This window comes from Ambystoma mexicanum, chromosome 1p (genome assembly GCF_040938575.1).
Source record: "Ambystoma mexicanum isolate Mex_15411 chromosome 1p, UKY_AmexF1_1, whole genome shotgun sequence".
Taxonomy (NCBI): domain Eukaryota; kingdom Metazoa; phylum Chordata; class Amphibia; order Caudata; family Ambystomatidae; genus Ambystoma; species Ambystoma mexicanum.
In genome coordinates this window covers 1,203,217,519-1,203,234,318 of record NC_090921.1, presented here as the reverse complement: position 1 = coordinate 1,203,234,318, position 16,800 = coordinate 1,203,217,519, and the positions used below count along the sequence as shown (strand labels likewise).

The 16,800-nt window shown below is 43.2% G+C and overlaps 1 long non-coding RNA gene across 1 annotated transcript in view; it reads right to left on the bottom strand.

Annotated features, from left to right (window-relative positions):
* The window catches only part of LOC138571760 (uncharacterized), a 248,895-nt gene that overhangs the window by 176,261 nt on the left and 55,834 nt on the right, over positions 1–16,800 (bottom strand). The window contains exon 2 of the long non-coding RNA XR_011303896.1: positions 353–490. This is a non-coding gene — a long non-coding RNA (uncharacterized lncRNA). The remainder of the gene's footprint in view (positions 1–352; positions 491–16,800) is intronic.

Genomic DNA, 16,800 nt, shown 5'->3' with positions numbered 1-16,800 from the left:
GGGAGGGGCGGGACATGAAGATTGTGGGGAGAGTGGGGAGGAAGAGGGAAGATGGCTGACTGCTCAGGTAGCTCAGAACCCGAGCTTGGATCGTTAGATTCAGTCGGGGTTTTGATCAACCTGATTGGTGGGTGCACCTGCCGAAGGTGCTAATAACATAATGAAATGCTCCAATAAAATCCACATTTTCAAACTTATATTTTTAAACCTAAAGGCATAGCAATGCAAATAACATAACTATTGAATTGTATTACTCTAATTTTGAGATTTCATTTAAAACCTTTGGTGTTTCAAGCATTACGTTTTCCGATTAAAACCTATACGCAATTTGATAGAGTTCTTATTTGTTTACCTGTCTTTCAGGTTTTGAAGGAATTCTTCTAATGCTGCTGGTTCGGTTGAGTGGAACGTGTGGAAGTAGAGAGTTATCTCTACAAAGCCCATCAATTTCTCTATGGATATGGTACTCTTCCGTAGTATTTTAGTAACTCTGCAAAATGGTGACATGACATGCTGTTAAACTCTGCCTCCAATCGTGGGATTACTTCTGAAAAGAGGACACCTCTGGGAATCTTCAGAGGTCTGACTTGCGCAAATCGCCCCAGAATGTATTACCCAGATCCCCCAGCAAAGTCCGAAATGTGTCAAAAACAACTCAATTTACGCCAATTGCACTCTGCTCACCCACCAAAACACGCCACCAACACAACATGGCCTATCTTCCCATGTTCCCACAGGTGTCCCAACAAAAATGGTACTGCACATGTGTGGGTGCACCTACCTGGGCGCAAAGGGAAAAGACAAAAACATGGGTAACCAGAAGCCTTTCGGCAGAGCAGATTTTCAAGAATTTAGCTAATGCGTACAACCTACAGATCTGGGCCTATGGTGTGAAAGCCACCAAGGAAAATAGGGAGCCCCAGGCATTTCCAAAAATAGGATACCCATGGGAATCCACAGAGGTCTGACTTGCTCCAATCAGCCTAGAATGTATTACCTACAACCCCTGGCAAAGTTTGAAATTTGGCAAAAAAACACAATTTTCCCACATTTCACTCTGCTCACCCACCGAAAAACACCACCAAGAACACATGGCCTACCTTCCTGCGTTCCCAAGGTGTCCCCACGAAAACGGTACATCACATGTGTGGGTGCACCTACCTGGCCGCAAAATGAGAAGGCTAAAACACGGGTAACACCAAATAAATGCGCTTTACAAATAAATAAAATATTTGGCACAGCAGATTTGCTCAAGCAGACAACATACAGTTTTTGGGGGCCTACGGTGTGGAAGTCACCAAGGAAAACAGGGAACCCCATGTATTTCTGAAAATAGGACACCCGTGAGAATCCACAGAGGTCTAACTTTGGCCAATCGTCCCAGAAATTATTACCCACAACCCCCGGTAAAGTCCGAAATGTGGCGAAAAAACACAATTTCTGCATATTGCACTCTGCTTACCCACCGAAACACGTCACCAACAACACATGGCCTACCTTCCCGCGTTCACACAGGTGTCCCAAGAAAAACAGTACCTCACATGTGTGGGTGCACCTACCTGGGCGCAAATGGAAAAGGCTAAAATACGGGTAACCCCAAGTCTTTCAGCACAGCAAATTTGAAGGAATTTTGCTCATGCGGACAACCTTCAGATTTGGACCTAGGTTGTGGAAGCCACCAAGGAAAACAGAGAACCCCATGCATTTCCAAAATGAGGACACCCGTGGGAATCCACAAAGGTCCGACTTGCACAAAGAGGCCCAGAATGTATTACCCACAATCCCCGACAAAATTCCAAAAAATCAGACTTTGCCAGGGATTGTGGGTAATACATTCTGGGACGATTTTTCGCAAGTTAAACCTCCGTGGATTGCCCCTCTGGGAAAGGATGGGGAATGTCCCAGGCCTCCCTGGATCCACAGCTGGGCTTGGGGACGTTCAACCCACACTGGGATTCAACCACCCAAGGCCAGGGATATGACCCCCTACAGCCCTGGAGCTCTGGCGGGGTTGCGTTACAGCTTTTCCCCTCTGGGGAAGGACGGGTACCCTGCCAGGGATCCCAAGGACAGCCGCTGCACTTGGGGATCTTAGCCCCATTGCAGGGACTGCACAAAACAAAGTGCAAAAATGGACAAGATACCTCGTACTTGGCACTTAAGGAGCTAAAAACACATTTTAAAATAAATAAATAATATGTGCTTATAATGTGTTTGAATTTCATTTTTCTATTACTATTAACTTTTCAATGTTTCAAGCTCTTAAGAAAAGCATGCATCTTGTCACCCATGCCACGTTTACAAAAAAATGTATTCCAAGATTTATTAAACATGTTGAAGACAAAATGATTGTTTTAATTTAAGAAAATGTCACTTTTTAAATTCTAGCACTACGGTTTTCAATACATTTACAGTTATAGTAAAGCACAAAAACGAATTTTCGCATGTGGCCCATTTTCCACATGGCCACTTCAGACACAGTCTCCATAGTTCCGTTAAAAGACCCTGTATTTGCAAACAACATATCCCTGTGTTGTCCTTTGACTATGTTCCGTCCCTTTTGCCATCGCCTCACCCAAATCCCTCAACCTTCAATTATCATTGGCATTTGTCACCTATGTCTGTGCGCTGTCAAGGTTGCTGGGCGGATGGGAATGAACAATGTGTCGAATACCATGGACGAGTCTCCAAAGTCTTGCCTCTAGGGACCATTGTCCACATGACCACTGCATACACAGTGTCTCCATAGTGTCCTTTGAAGACACCCTTGCTGCAATCTACATATCTCTGTGTTCTCCTTTGACTATGTTCTGGACTTTTGCATTGGCCTTGTCCACATCCACCCTCTTTCCTGTGACAATGTCATTTGGCACCCGTCACTGTGTGCTCTAAAAGGGGTTGGGCCGAAGGGAAGACCCAAAGTTCTGTTTACCATCTACAGCACAAAGGAAACTTTTGCATGTTGCCCACTGTCTCCAGGGCCACTGCAGACAAAGTGTCTCCTTAGTCCCCTTTGTCCCCTTTGAAGACACTGTATTAATCGAGACAAGTATGTGACTATTGACAAGAACTTGGGAGTTAATACTCTATTCATCTTGCAACTGCGACAACCTTATCAAAGGGAGTAATCACATGACAGCAGTTGCTAGCAATAGTTTGATTGCATTTGACACATTCTGTTTTGATATTTGAGGTTATCGAATGTAAAGAATTTACATCATGACCTTAAAAAAAGAAGAAGAGCAAATAAAATATAGGGGCAGTCCCATGAAAGCAAAATAAATTAACTTACAAACCCACTTTTGCATGTGTCTATTAATACCTTGTAACTTTGCAAGAAAACCTCTCTGCATCAACGCACAACTTGTTATCCGACTTGCAGAATATGTTCATCCAATTCTTCAATTTACGCAAGATATACCTGTTGGTAAGTACTGGCGATGTGTGTTGGACTTGATATTTGAATCAATCTTTTTTATACATTTAAATATCTTTTTAATGCTCAATTATCTCAATGACCACCATTATGAAACAATTGAACTATTTTTTGGTCTGGAAGCAAAAAAATATAAAACAGTACTTATGTATATAAAATGTAATGTTTTCTATACCCTCTTACTTATCTGTCTGTTTCATCAATTATGTTAAATGTACCACTAATATGTTTATATCAATGAAACACCATAGAATGAAATTAACTAATTGTTCTTCTGTTTAGTCATTGCATGTTATAGTCCATTTAACAAACTGCAAATCACTATGTTTGGAAATAGCTTTTTTTATTTTGTAATTGATCAAAAATGTAACGTCTGCTCTAAAAATAATACATCTTTGTAGCTTTTTGGGTTACCCAAATAATAGCTAGGTGAAAACTCCAGGAACAATTATGCATATTTTCCCAAATAATCTTTTATTGATAAGACAATGGTTGAAAATCTGTGGATTTCCAGTATCAGAGATTGAAAGCAGAGCTAAGGATGTTTGCGGAGGATGTGAGGGGCAATAGATTCTGCTTCTGCTGCATGCACTTTGGTGAAGATATGTTCGATCCATCAAAGTATAACCAAAAACGTCGACCAAGACTCCTCCGCAAATTACTTCACAATGCAGTTCCAACTGTATTTCAGCACAAAGTTCGGGTGATTATTGAACAGCTATGTTGCCAAATTTAAAATAATATATATATATATATATATATATATATATATATATATATATATAATTATAATTGCATAATGATTAATATTACACAATTTCAAGAACAGATGTATTTGTTCAACTGGAGTAACGTGAAGTCTATATTGTCATGTAAATCTGAACATGTTCTTTCTATTTCCACATGAGTTTCTAGTTCACTCATACTCCATTATTTAAAAAAAATGTTTTAAATGCAGAAAATGTTCACAGCCATGTAAATATGGTTAAAACAATGCATTAGGACTATACCAAAATGTATTTGTATACACATTTGTAAGATTAATAAACTCTTATGGAAGGACAGATTTACCTCTGAAGAAATGGCATACACCTCCAATATTCAAACAGTGAGGACCATTGCCATCCACATTAACTGAATGACATTTGGTTGTATTGTATATTCTTTATTAATAATCAATCTTTTTCTTAATGAAATGTTTTGAATTCATCAATTGAATAAAGGAACCATCTTCAACATTGAAAAGTATGAGAAATATTCTCCCTTCACTTTAAAAATTTCATTTTTGTAACTATCTGTTTTTATGCAAATATATTATACATGCTTAGGATACATTTCTTCTTTGCTATCAATACAATTCATTAGTGCTGTACAGAACAATGTATGAGTATTTCTCAATATTTGTATTCATTATTGATTTATTAATATAAATACACTTTTTATACACTCATTTCATTGTACAATTGAAAATGTATATACTAGGATGATGCAAGTATGGCAATCAGTCATGTTGATGAGATTCTCTCTTCACTTTAAAGTTTCATTTTTTAACTATATGTTTTTATGAAAATATAGTATATATGTTTAAAATACATTTAAAAACACTTCTACTTTGCTATTAATAAAATGGGCCTCATTATAAGTCCGGCTGTAACCCGCCGGTCCTACCGCCAGGTTGCCGCCGGACTGAAACACTGTTTCTGTCGGTGCCGCCTGATATCCCGGTATTGATTTATTAATGTAAATAAACCTACCCTACACTCATTTCATTGTACAGTTAAAAATGTAAATACTAGGATGATGCAAGTAGTTCAGCAACATGCTCTTCTTCTATGGCAACCGGTCATCCTGTGGATGAGGTAGGACAGTTGTTTCTGTATTGTATGATATAATTGTTTGGTGTGTAGTATTACTCAAAATGTCAAATATGAAAACACTTTTTTCTCTTCAAATTCCGATGTGCAACATGGATATTAATCCATCGAAAAAAACTATGATAGTGGAAGAATGACATACATTGTTTAAATATCAACATTCTTTATATTTCTCGTCTGTGAAAAGTACAGTGAGCTAAAATGTGGTTTTAGACCCTTCTGAGTGGGCCCCTTCCCGTAGAACAGGTTATTTGGCTGTGTTTGTTCTCAATGGAGGGGCTCCCAGACCTTTCGGTGCAATTTTAGGACCTTTGGGTTTTACCCTAATTTACCCAGGTTATCCAGACTTGGAACCCTTGCGAACAGTGCTTTGAGAGGCACAGATTCACCTCACTGATGAGGCCCGACTAGGCAAAATACGTGTCTGGGGTTGCTGTTCAGACTCTTGTTTAAAGGAGAATTGCCTATCATTTCACTGCTGGACTGCCCTTGTGGGTGGGACAAAGACTGATACGCAAATGGTTATTTCTCCTCTGTGAAAGATACAGTGAGCTAAAATGTGGTTGTAGACCCTCCTGATTGGGCACTTCCCATAGAACAGGTTATTTGGCCGTGTTCATTTTCGATAGAGGGGCTCCCAGACCTTTCTCTGTACTTAATATATACCATGTTGATTGACATCTAATGTTACATTTTTCAAAGTAATACTTATAATACATCAATTTTTTAATGAGAATTAATCAATCAATTTAATTTTCTCATGCTGACAGTAAAGCGATTACTCTAATGCCAATTACTAGTGACATGAGTGAAGTCCAACAGGTACATTTATATGTAATTTAATCTGTAATTTAGATATTTTCAAATGTGGTACATAAAAGAATACATTTAAAAATGTATGAAAGTTAGAATGTAAAATAATTGACATGTTAAAAAAACAGTATACTATGTATTAAAATTAACTCAGCAGACAGGTTTACTTATAGTGATGAGATCTTTGTTGACTTCCAAATTAACATTTCATTTTAGACCTAGTACTGTTTTTTTTTAATGATTTGGTTATGCTCTGGGTGTCAACAGCATAAGCAGTAGAGATGGGAGAGTCACAATTATCAAAGGTATACAAACAACAGTGATAGTCATCATAGATACACTTGTAAATGCTCTTTTAAGTTGTGTGTAGGAATGGTTGATTTAAGATTGACTATATAAAAGCACAGCAGGAACACCTAGGTAAATAACATCCTTTCTTTTTAAATGATGCAAAGGATTTTACTTTTAGATGTTTACATTGATAATACATTTTAATATTGCCATTGATATGGCCACTAAGTGTGAAAGAAACAATGCATTTTTATGGTGTATTAGATGACTAGGAAGAGAAAGAGGAAGTCTCAGACAAAACCGCAAACAAATGATGTTGTTGGCCAAACCAATGATAATTGGGAGCAAGTAATGTTTCAAGCAGAGCATAATCATACCAGGGTTTAGAGTTGTGATGGAAATGGCCTGAATTTGAGCTGAAAATAAACAGCAAACCATGAAAAGTAACCATGGACCATTGCTACTACACACAAAATCCACAAGAATTGACAGGGAATACAGGAGATGTTTACACATTGTGTGTAGATCCGATGACACAATTCACACCTTCAAAACAATTTAAAGCTGTGGAAGAAATAATGTGTTTTTTTACCAATAAATTTGTTGAAGAATCCTCACAATTGACAGAGGAATATCTTCTTGTCTCTGACGTCAGTATTCCAAGTGTGGAGAAATTATCCACTGTCATCGAATTTCAAACAACTGAACTACAGGACGATTGGCTCAAATGTGATCCTAAATATGTTGTTTTAGACATCTGCCTGCTGCAGATTAAAACACAACATTAAATACGACCCTATGATTCATGGGGGGATTTGTGGTGAGCCATTGGTGAAGTTTACTCGACACGTCACAGGAACTAACCTGAAGATCAGGGGAAGCTGTGTCCACTAACATAACACTTTTTCATGGTCGGCACAACCCATACTTGTAAAAGTGCAGAAAGGAAATGGACTTTGTTCATTAGCTTTCTTGTTCAGTGGATCAATGTTCAGTAAGATTTCCATTTTCTGCATATTTGTTGGTTGAACCTCATTTCTGGTGGAAACCAATCACTATAATTATCAGAGAAATGTCTTGTTCTCCGCTATTAGTCAGTCATGGAATCTTGAACAGATATCCATAGATAATGCTCTCTTGGGAACCAGGATCAGGCTTTCTGGCCATATACAGTGTGACAGTTCTGGGTTTTCGTTCCAGGGCATGGACACACAAAAAATGGTGAGTTCTGTTGCGGTGCAAGTCTCTAAATGTACCTCTTATGCTGCCATAGAGAAATATGGTTTCATCAGATCAATTTAACTGCTGCAATCAAGGGGATTAAAAATAAAATTAATAGCTACTAACCGGCACGTCACAATAGCAAAGGCCATGGGAGATCACTTAAGGAACATAAAACATCAATTTGATGTATGGCACGTAGCAAAATCAATATCCCCAAAAATATCAGATGCTGGTAAAAAGAAGGGTTTTGAAGAAATTTTAAAATGGTTGTAGTCAATTAGCAACCATCTTTGAAAAAGTGGTGTTCAATTATCCATCATTGTTCAAACATCACTCATGGGAGGAGAACGAGCATGTTCATGAGTGTGTACATGGACCTTTCAGTGTGGACCACGAAAATAAGACAAAGTGGTTAGTCCAAGGATCCCCTCCTCACTTGTAAAGTGAGGAGGGGTGTAAAGATTGTGTGTGACAAAACATTTACCAGAGATTTGAAGGGCCTGGTGAAATTTTGCCACACTGGTGATTTGGAGGTTTAATAGCATGTGCCAAAAACCCAGACCTAAAAGGTTGCGTTTCAGCATAGATGGTATCGAGGCCAGAACAAGGCTGTACTAACACACAATGAGAACAATGGAAGGGAACAAGCCAAAACCACAGGAACCTTCGGTATGCTCCGTTACATCATGGCTTTTACCAAAATATTAAAACAATGGATTGAAAAGTCCAAATTACATCAAATGGAATTTGACTTTGTGAAAGATCTCACCATAACTGTCATGGCTATTCAAACGCATGGACTGGCACCTGAATTTCTGTCCACGGGCCAGTCTAAGCCACAGAACATTGCCCAAGTGGTTCGTCCTCCAAAAATTTTACTTGTTGAAAAGTTGACATCAACATTTAAATGAAGTGTACTGTTGTAAACAATAGGACTAAAAACATTTCAAATTATTTATTCTGTATTTGCTAATTGAGTAATATAAAAGTTACTAATTGAATATAAAAGTATTACAATATGTTTAAAAAATATATATTTCTTCGGAGTATGTTTGCATTGGTGTAATGGATACAATAACAATCTTTTTAATCTAAATTGGTCAGTTTAAAAAAGAAAAATAGATACTATTAATAAATATTCTATCAATACATGTAATTTTCACATTTCTATGTCTGCAATGTTCATTCTAAATGTTCAAGAAATATAATTGTGTTTTCAAATGTACATATACATGTTTCATTTCTCTTAGGAAAAATGCATAATGTATCATTTGTAATTGATAAAACAATGAAAAGGAACATAGATGATGAGCACTTTAACATTTTTATTCAGATATTCAAACAAGTGACAAATTTGACAACTAAGGGGGTCATTGCAAGTTTGGCAGTATACTGGTGGTACTACCGCCAGGACACCAGCAAATGGTAATACTGTTTCTGGTGCCTGACATCGGGTAATACCGGCATGTTAAGATGTCAGGTGCCAGAGGTAGATCCCCATTGTATGGAGTCCCGTAGGACCCTATGGGTGGATTTTGCCTGTATTACTTGCATTGGTATTACTGTAGCAGTAATACAGCATTTGTTTGCTGGTAGGGGTAAATATGTCACCCCTACTGGTGAAGTTGTAGTTTGCCAGTCCATTAAAAGTACTGGTATACATTTTTACTGGCACTTCATTACTGAACCGGCAACCTTGTAATGACCCCCTAAGTGTTATCAAGTAATGGGTATATACAAGTTATTTGAAGATAATCTTTTAATTATGACATATTTTGGAATAGATAAACATAAGGAATCAATATTTTTAAAACAATATATATATATACATATATATATATATAAAATAATTTCTAATATTTGTACATTTGTGTATACTTAATAAGTCTTAAAGATGGATATTGATCAGAAACAGAAAAATACAAATTGTACAACTATAAGCTCAGTCACAACTAGACTGAATACAGTAACACAGGACTAGATTAGTATTTATCTTGCAGAAAGGACAGGGAGTGAGAAGATTGATAGATCCACTTCTGTGCCTCATTGGAATTGGTCAACATGGGATGTCCTTGAAAAAGGGATTGTAAATAGTCTGTCTAAAGAAGAGTATTCTCTAGAGTAACCATTTCAAAATGAATAATAACATACATCTCTTACAAAAAATTGTATAAATGTATTGTTGATTCTGATCTGTCTGTCTATATATCGAACCACCACTTTATCAAAATCAATTTTGCCATACCTTGTTTTCACACCGATATGTCTGTCCATGTAGACCAATGTTTGCTTGCCTATCTGTACATATATATATATACATATATATATATAATCTCTACTGTCTCATCTATGCATGTTTCTTTGTCTACCTATATGTTGCAAAAGAATCCCAGGAATATATCCTATTCTGTATATTTACAGGCCGATTCATGGAATTAATGTGCGCTGAAACTTTCAGCGCAACCGTGCGAAAGCGTGCGATTCGCAGTGCCAGTGCGAAAATCGCAGTGAAATCCGCACACAGCGATTCATGGAAGTCCATGCGCGTGTAAATCCCAGGATGTGCACCAAAATTCTGCGTGGCGCACACGTCTCCAAACAGCATGCGCTACGCGCACAGCAAAATCGCACATAGCGTGGCGCACACAACAAAAGTAGGAGGAACAGGGGGCGTGACACGCGGAATGGGGAACAACTTGTGAAAATGGGGCCGTCACGGGGGAAGTACAGGAGGCAAGTGCATGGAACGCCCACACGCACGTTCAAAACACGTATTCATGGAATCGAACGGAGCTAATGCTCGCGCCAAAAAAGACACGCTAATCAGGAAACACGAACGCCAGCAGAAAGCAGGTGTACGTGGACCCGCGCAGCATAAAAGTAGAACAAACAACAAACAAGCACAGACACCAGGATGAATATACCGTTCCTAGCAGCAGTGGTCATGGGATACCGCAGAAGGAGGAGGAGGATAGTCAGGCCCACAATTTTTACACCCAGAACCAGCCTTTTTGGGATACCTGATGACCAGGTGTATGTGAGGTACAGGTTTCCACCTCACATAATACTCGACCTGGTGAGTGAGTGGGAGGATGACCTCACATCACCCACCCTGTGCTCCCAAGCACTCAGCCCCCTGCATAAGGTCCTCAATGTACTGCACTTCTTGGCCACTGGACCCTTTCAGCGGACAACTGCTATAGTGTGGTGGTGTCACAGGCCACGCAGTCACGCTGCCTACACCAGGTCTTGGCCATCATGACTGCACGTCCATCAGTCCGCAGCCACATATACCTGCCCAGAACACCTGCAGAAAGGCAGGCTGTCGTCCAGGATTTTTACAGGGTGGCACACTTCCCCAAAGTGCTAGGTGCCAATGCCTGTACCCATGTGGCTCTAAGTCCTCCCAGGGCATCTGAGCACATCTATAGAAACCGCAAGCACTGGCATTCCATCAACGTCCAGGTAGTATGTGATGCCAAGGGAATCATCACCTCAGTATATGCCAACTATCCAGGGTCCACCCACGACAGTTTTATTTACAGAATGTCAACCCTAAACCGGGACCTAGAAGCTGGTCGGCATGGCGATACATGGCTGCTCGGTCAGTATAAATGCCACAGCACATGCATGCATGTCAGATACTGAGCAATGTCACAACCCCACTAATGATACCCATCACCACCTCCCCAAGGGACAGTGCCTACCCTCTGAGCATCCACATGATGACGCCAATTTGGAACCCCACCACGCCACCCGAGGTAAGATACAACACAGCCCACATTGCAACCCGGGGCATAGTGGACCGCACATTCGGAGTGCTCAAGTCACGCTTTCGCTCCCTTGACCGTTCTGGCGGGCAGCTGTTATACGCTCCCCCCAGTAGTGTGCAGGATCATAGTGGCAGCATGTGTCCTGCACAACGTTGCAACACGCCGGGCCTGCCCGTGGACATGGTGGTGCCCCCACATCCCCAACCACAAGCACGGCTGCTGTGCATGGGAGGGGAAAGGGCACGGGGTGAGGGAGCCCGTACGCAGCTGGTGGCTAATTACTTCACCTAAAATCACACCCCTGTGGAGTGCACACAGCCCTGGCACATACCATCTGACAATCAATGATGATGACATAAGGGACAGTCAACTGTCACAACCATACCAGCCTGAGATTGGTCACCTGGAAGTGTTACATTGTGTGCACCCCTACCTACACAAACACCACCAATGCTGTGTCATCAAAAGACACACTTCTATGCTGCTAAAATCATTACCCCCTTGCAAAATACAACATGACAACAATGCCATGTCACCCAACCCCTCCCCAGCACCGCCACCCAACACACCATGGCATGTCATGCTATGTGAGAGCAAACAAAGCAATCCCCAAAACATGACACAGGTGTCAAAGTACAGTGTCCGTAATGGAAACTGCCCACACACAATATGCTCCCAGTAATGTAGAACTAACAACACACATGACCAAATACTTACCAACAATACAATGCAGCTACACAACCTCAAACATAGCATAAACATGACAGTACTAAGTTAAAGTAGTGGTAGTCTTACCACCTGATTATGCCAGCACATCGGCCACTTCCAACTGTACAGTGCTGCTGCCACGCAAATGTGTAAGTGCACTGCTTACAACATGAACTCCATCTCCAAAGTAGACGGCCTTGTGGAGACATGAGGAATTAACCTGCAAATTAGGAGAAAGACATGGATGCACAAGCACATAGCAATACACCATGCAGTGTACAATACAACAAAAATATCCACTAGGAATGTATACACAGTATTGACTACAGACTGCCCACACAGCTCATGGGAGTCCTACGTCACAGGGTAAGTCACTGTCACTTGGGCACACCCTTTGCAAGCCCATGGAAACGGGAAGCAGGAGGGGTGTGTGTCTCACGAACCCAAGCATCTAAGCCAAAACTCAGGACAAGCCTGCATGTGCCCAGCCGGAATACAGTGGATGCCCACGGGAGCCACACAAGGCAACACAATGTAAAAAAAAAAAATATCAAAAATGGCCATGTGGGGGCCAGGGGGGGGGGGGGCACCCAGGAGGTCCAAGGACAGGGTGCGCACCAACAGCCACCTGTGTGGATGTTGGGAAAAAAAAACACCTCCATGGGCTCATGGCCTGCACGGCTATGCCAATGTGGGAGAGCTGCTGCTGTCGCTCTCATCACCCTCTGCTGCTGCCACAGGAGGTGGTGGCGCTATTGGAGGCAGCCCATGCAAAGCCCTGGTATGATCCTCCATGGCAGCAAGCATGCAGGTGTGGAAGGTCTTGTTCTGGAGGATTATAGTGCAGAGATCCCCATGCAGCACCTGATGTGATGCCCGGATCTCCTCCCGAGTTGCCTGCATCTCAGCTGAGAGCAAACATGTGAGCCGCTCCAGCTGCTGTTCTACCCTCAAGTTAGTGGAAGCCTCAAGGGCAACAAGAGTCTCCCTGAGGTGATGGAGTTCTACCCTCAGGGCTTCCCTGTGGCCCTGGGACTCTATTGATATTGATTGGCGTAGAGTCTCCAGTGCTGCCCGTCTGTCCCTGTTGAACGCCAACATGTCCTCCCTGTGTGATTGGCAAATGGAGTCTGTTGCCTGCTGTAGTTGCTCCATCTGCCTTTCAGGGGGGACAATGGAAGTGGCCACCCTCTCCATTGCTTGAGCCATCATCTCAACTGATGCTGCCTGTTGGGTTGCCATACCGTACATGGATTGTTCCCATGCGGCATTGCCTGGTGGTGTACGGCCACCGTGTCGGCGGGCACCAGACCTGTTTGGGGCAAGGCGATCTGCGCCTTGCTGTGCCGGCACTGCCTGAGGCTGCAGGACTGCATTCCCCCTCTGATCTGCTGGCCCAGTACCAGGATCAGATGTTGTGGAGTGTGACCCTGCACCCGTAACCGCCAAAGGCGGACTTACCAACACTGACATCCCGATAGAGGGTTCTACCCCTGGTGCAGGTGGGTTGGACAGAACAGAATCCCTGCCAGAAACACTTACCTGCGACGGCACATAGGTCTCATCATCCGAATCAGCACCTGAATAGAGGTCTGGGGAGGTGCACCCAGAGGCACCCCTCGACAGAATGGTCTGCAGCAAGATTGGGTTCTCACCCACCACCACACCACGTCCCCCACTGGTGCCCGGTCGTGCCTGAGATTCCTCCTGGGTCTGCACCATCTCCTCAACCTCAACAGCATCAAGTGCGTCATCCCGTGCAAAAACATGAAAGACAAAAAATGGAAACAGGCATTAGCACCATAGCACACAAATAGGCCTGACAAGCTACAGAACCAGTACATGATTTACAAATGTCCCACATGACTATAACCCTCCCATGCATGCACTGTCACTGAGTTGGAAGGGGAGGCAAAAGGCAGACACTGATGACACCAAGATGGAAGAGAAACACATTTGCTGCATGCTGGGTAGCGTTGCCATCACACATTGGCCTGTGAGTGGCATGTCCAATACACATACATGACACATGCCATCACACAGATGTACCATAGCCATGGTACATTCCACAAGTACATCCATATGTCAGTGAATGAATACTGTCAGCCATCCATGTGAGATGGACATGATCAGATGAAAAATGCTACATAGTGTGACAAAATAGGCATGTGCCAGACACTGCAACATATCCAGTGTACAAAAATACAGTGATTGCAGGCCGATGTACACATCAATGGTTGTGCACTTCAACATGACAGGAAACAACTATCATGTTCCACATTCAAACAGGCCCCAAAAATGTCTGTGATCAGGCCAATACTCAATCAGGCTGAATGGTCAAATCATTCACCTAACAAGGTAACACATGTGGGCCAATGTGGGGTTCATCAATGATAGAAGCATGTCACAAATGTGACAATAGGGCTGAGGAATGCGTAGCAAAAGTGGGAGAATTGAAACAATCAGCCTGAACGAACACTGAAAAATACAAACAATTTTGTTGCAAGATGCCACTTCAAGGGCAACTGCCGTAATGTTGCGCAAAATTACTACTGTTTGCAGAAGGGATACTGTCACACCCAAATTCAAGGCCGCTGAATGTTTTGGATGAAGCACATGGGTGACCCATACCACTCAGGCACACACACCTTCAACTGGCACTCAATCAGAACCCGTCACCCAAACAACATACACATGCATTACACACACATGAATGGGCACTCACCGGACAAGGCATCATAATCAGGTAGTCCTCCCATACCTTGGATCTGTTCCTCTGTGACGAAGGCCCCAGCAACAGACTCATGTTCAGTGAGTTTGTTGTCCTCTTGTGGAGACCCACCGCCAGTCACCAGAGTAGCGGCATGATTTGAGGCCAGCTTGTTCTTTGCTCTGCGTTTCAGGTCATCCCACCGCTTGTAGCAATCATCAGCTGTGCGCCTCACAAATCCAAGGGCACTTATGCGTTCGGCGATGGTCTGCCAGTATGCCTTACGTTAACCAGGTGTGGTCTTGCACCCTGCAGTCACCACCATTTCGTGGCTATGTGCCGACACATAGGCCACAAGTGCATCAAGTTCCGGATCATTAAAGCAAGGCTTCCTTGAGGTACCGGAGTGTGTAGCCGTGTCTGGGGTCTCAGCCTGTCGTGCCAGAGCACCCTTCTTCCTCTTCTTTAAAGGTGGAGCAGAGCCAGAGTGGCTTACGCCGCTCTGGTCAGTAGGGGCAGAATCACCGATGGACTGGGTAGTAGGAGGTTGAGAATGCACAATGACCATAGGTCTTGATGCAGGCATTGGTTGCAGGGTAATGTTGGCAGGGGGAACATCAGTTTGATGGACCGGGACTGACACTGTCCTGGCTGGGAGAGTCAGAGCTGGGGTGGATGGATCTGCAGCTGCCCCTGCAGCCTCCCCACCCTGCCTACTTGGGGCAGCAGATGACATAGCTGCCCCAGATCCACATGGCTTGGTGACAACCACTTGCACTGCCACACGTGGCCTAGACTTGCTGACCTGGAAGTCAGCCAGGGAGTCATCCTGTGCCAGGTCAGGTGCCACAATGAGCTGGTCCAACAGGGGCTGAGCTTGGATGGTGTCAGCCACGTTTCCCTCAACCATGGGGGGGTATGGGTGTCCCTGATTGTTCCTCCACATATGGGGTTATAGGGGCACCCTGCAAATCCCGGCAACGTTCCCTACCGCGTCCACCACGCCCACCTTTTGAGGGTCGGCCACCTTTACCTCCCTTACCGCTTGGTCGCCTCCCAACCATGGCACTGATGTTGTTGTGTGAATGGGAGTTGCAGTAAACTATTGTCCTGGGCAATCGGGGGTCAAAGGGGTAGGATACCAGATGGAATTCGTACCGTAGTGCTCTAACAAGGCTGTGTGTGACCCCTGGGGGAAGATGACGGGTCACGCAAAGCACAGGCAGCCCAAAATCAAAAATTAACATGCACGCAACCCCTCGTAGACCACGTGCATGAAAAAATGAACCCGCACTACGCTGTGGCACCCAGAAACACAAAAATAAGCGTACGCGTAATACACACAGCCTATAATGACCTCTGAAGGGAAACGCGACACACGGGGAAGCACAGTTGCTAAGTACGTGCAGAACTCACCATCTGCCTGGAAAAAGAACGTGAAAAATATGCACGTGTGCGCGTTAGCAACACCCCTGACACAAGAAGAATTGTACGCTGTCTGAGGAGACAGGACAAAAGGAGAAGTGAACTCTGTTTGAGGAAACAGGCCCAACAAAAATTCAGAAAAGAGCTGTCAGAGGTAACAGGGAGTACGAACTAGAAACGCTGTGAAGTAATCGTGTGTGAACCGACAAGAAGTACAGATTTCACCCACTCGCTCTCCACGAAAAGCACGTACAAGGAAATGGCGTCCTACACGTAGCTTTTAAACCGGCCCACACGTACACGTCAGATACGCTGTACACAGGCGCTTTCCTCCAATTACACGCGATGACACTCGGACGTGCAGTTTTTCCACGTGTGCTCTGTCATCACGTGCTATGAGGGAAACGCCCGCGTGCGTAATGTAACTTACGCGCTTACGCGCTAAGGGCCTTTGGTCCAATGGAATTGTGTGCGTGTGCTGACTCACTTACGCGCTAATGCCCTTTCCTCGAATTACACGATGACGTGCAATTTTTTCACGTGCCA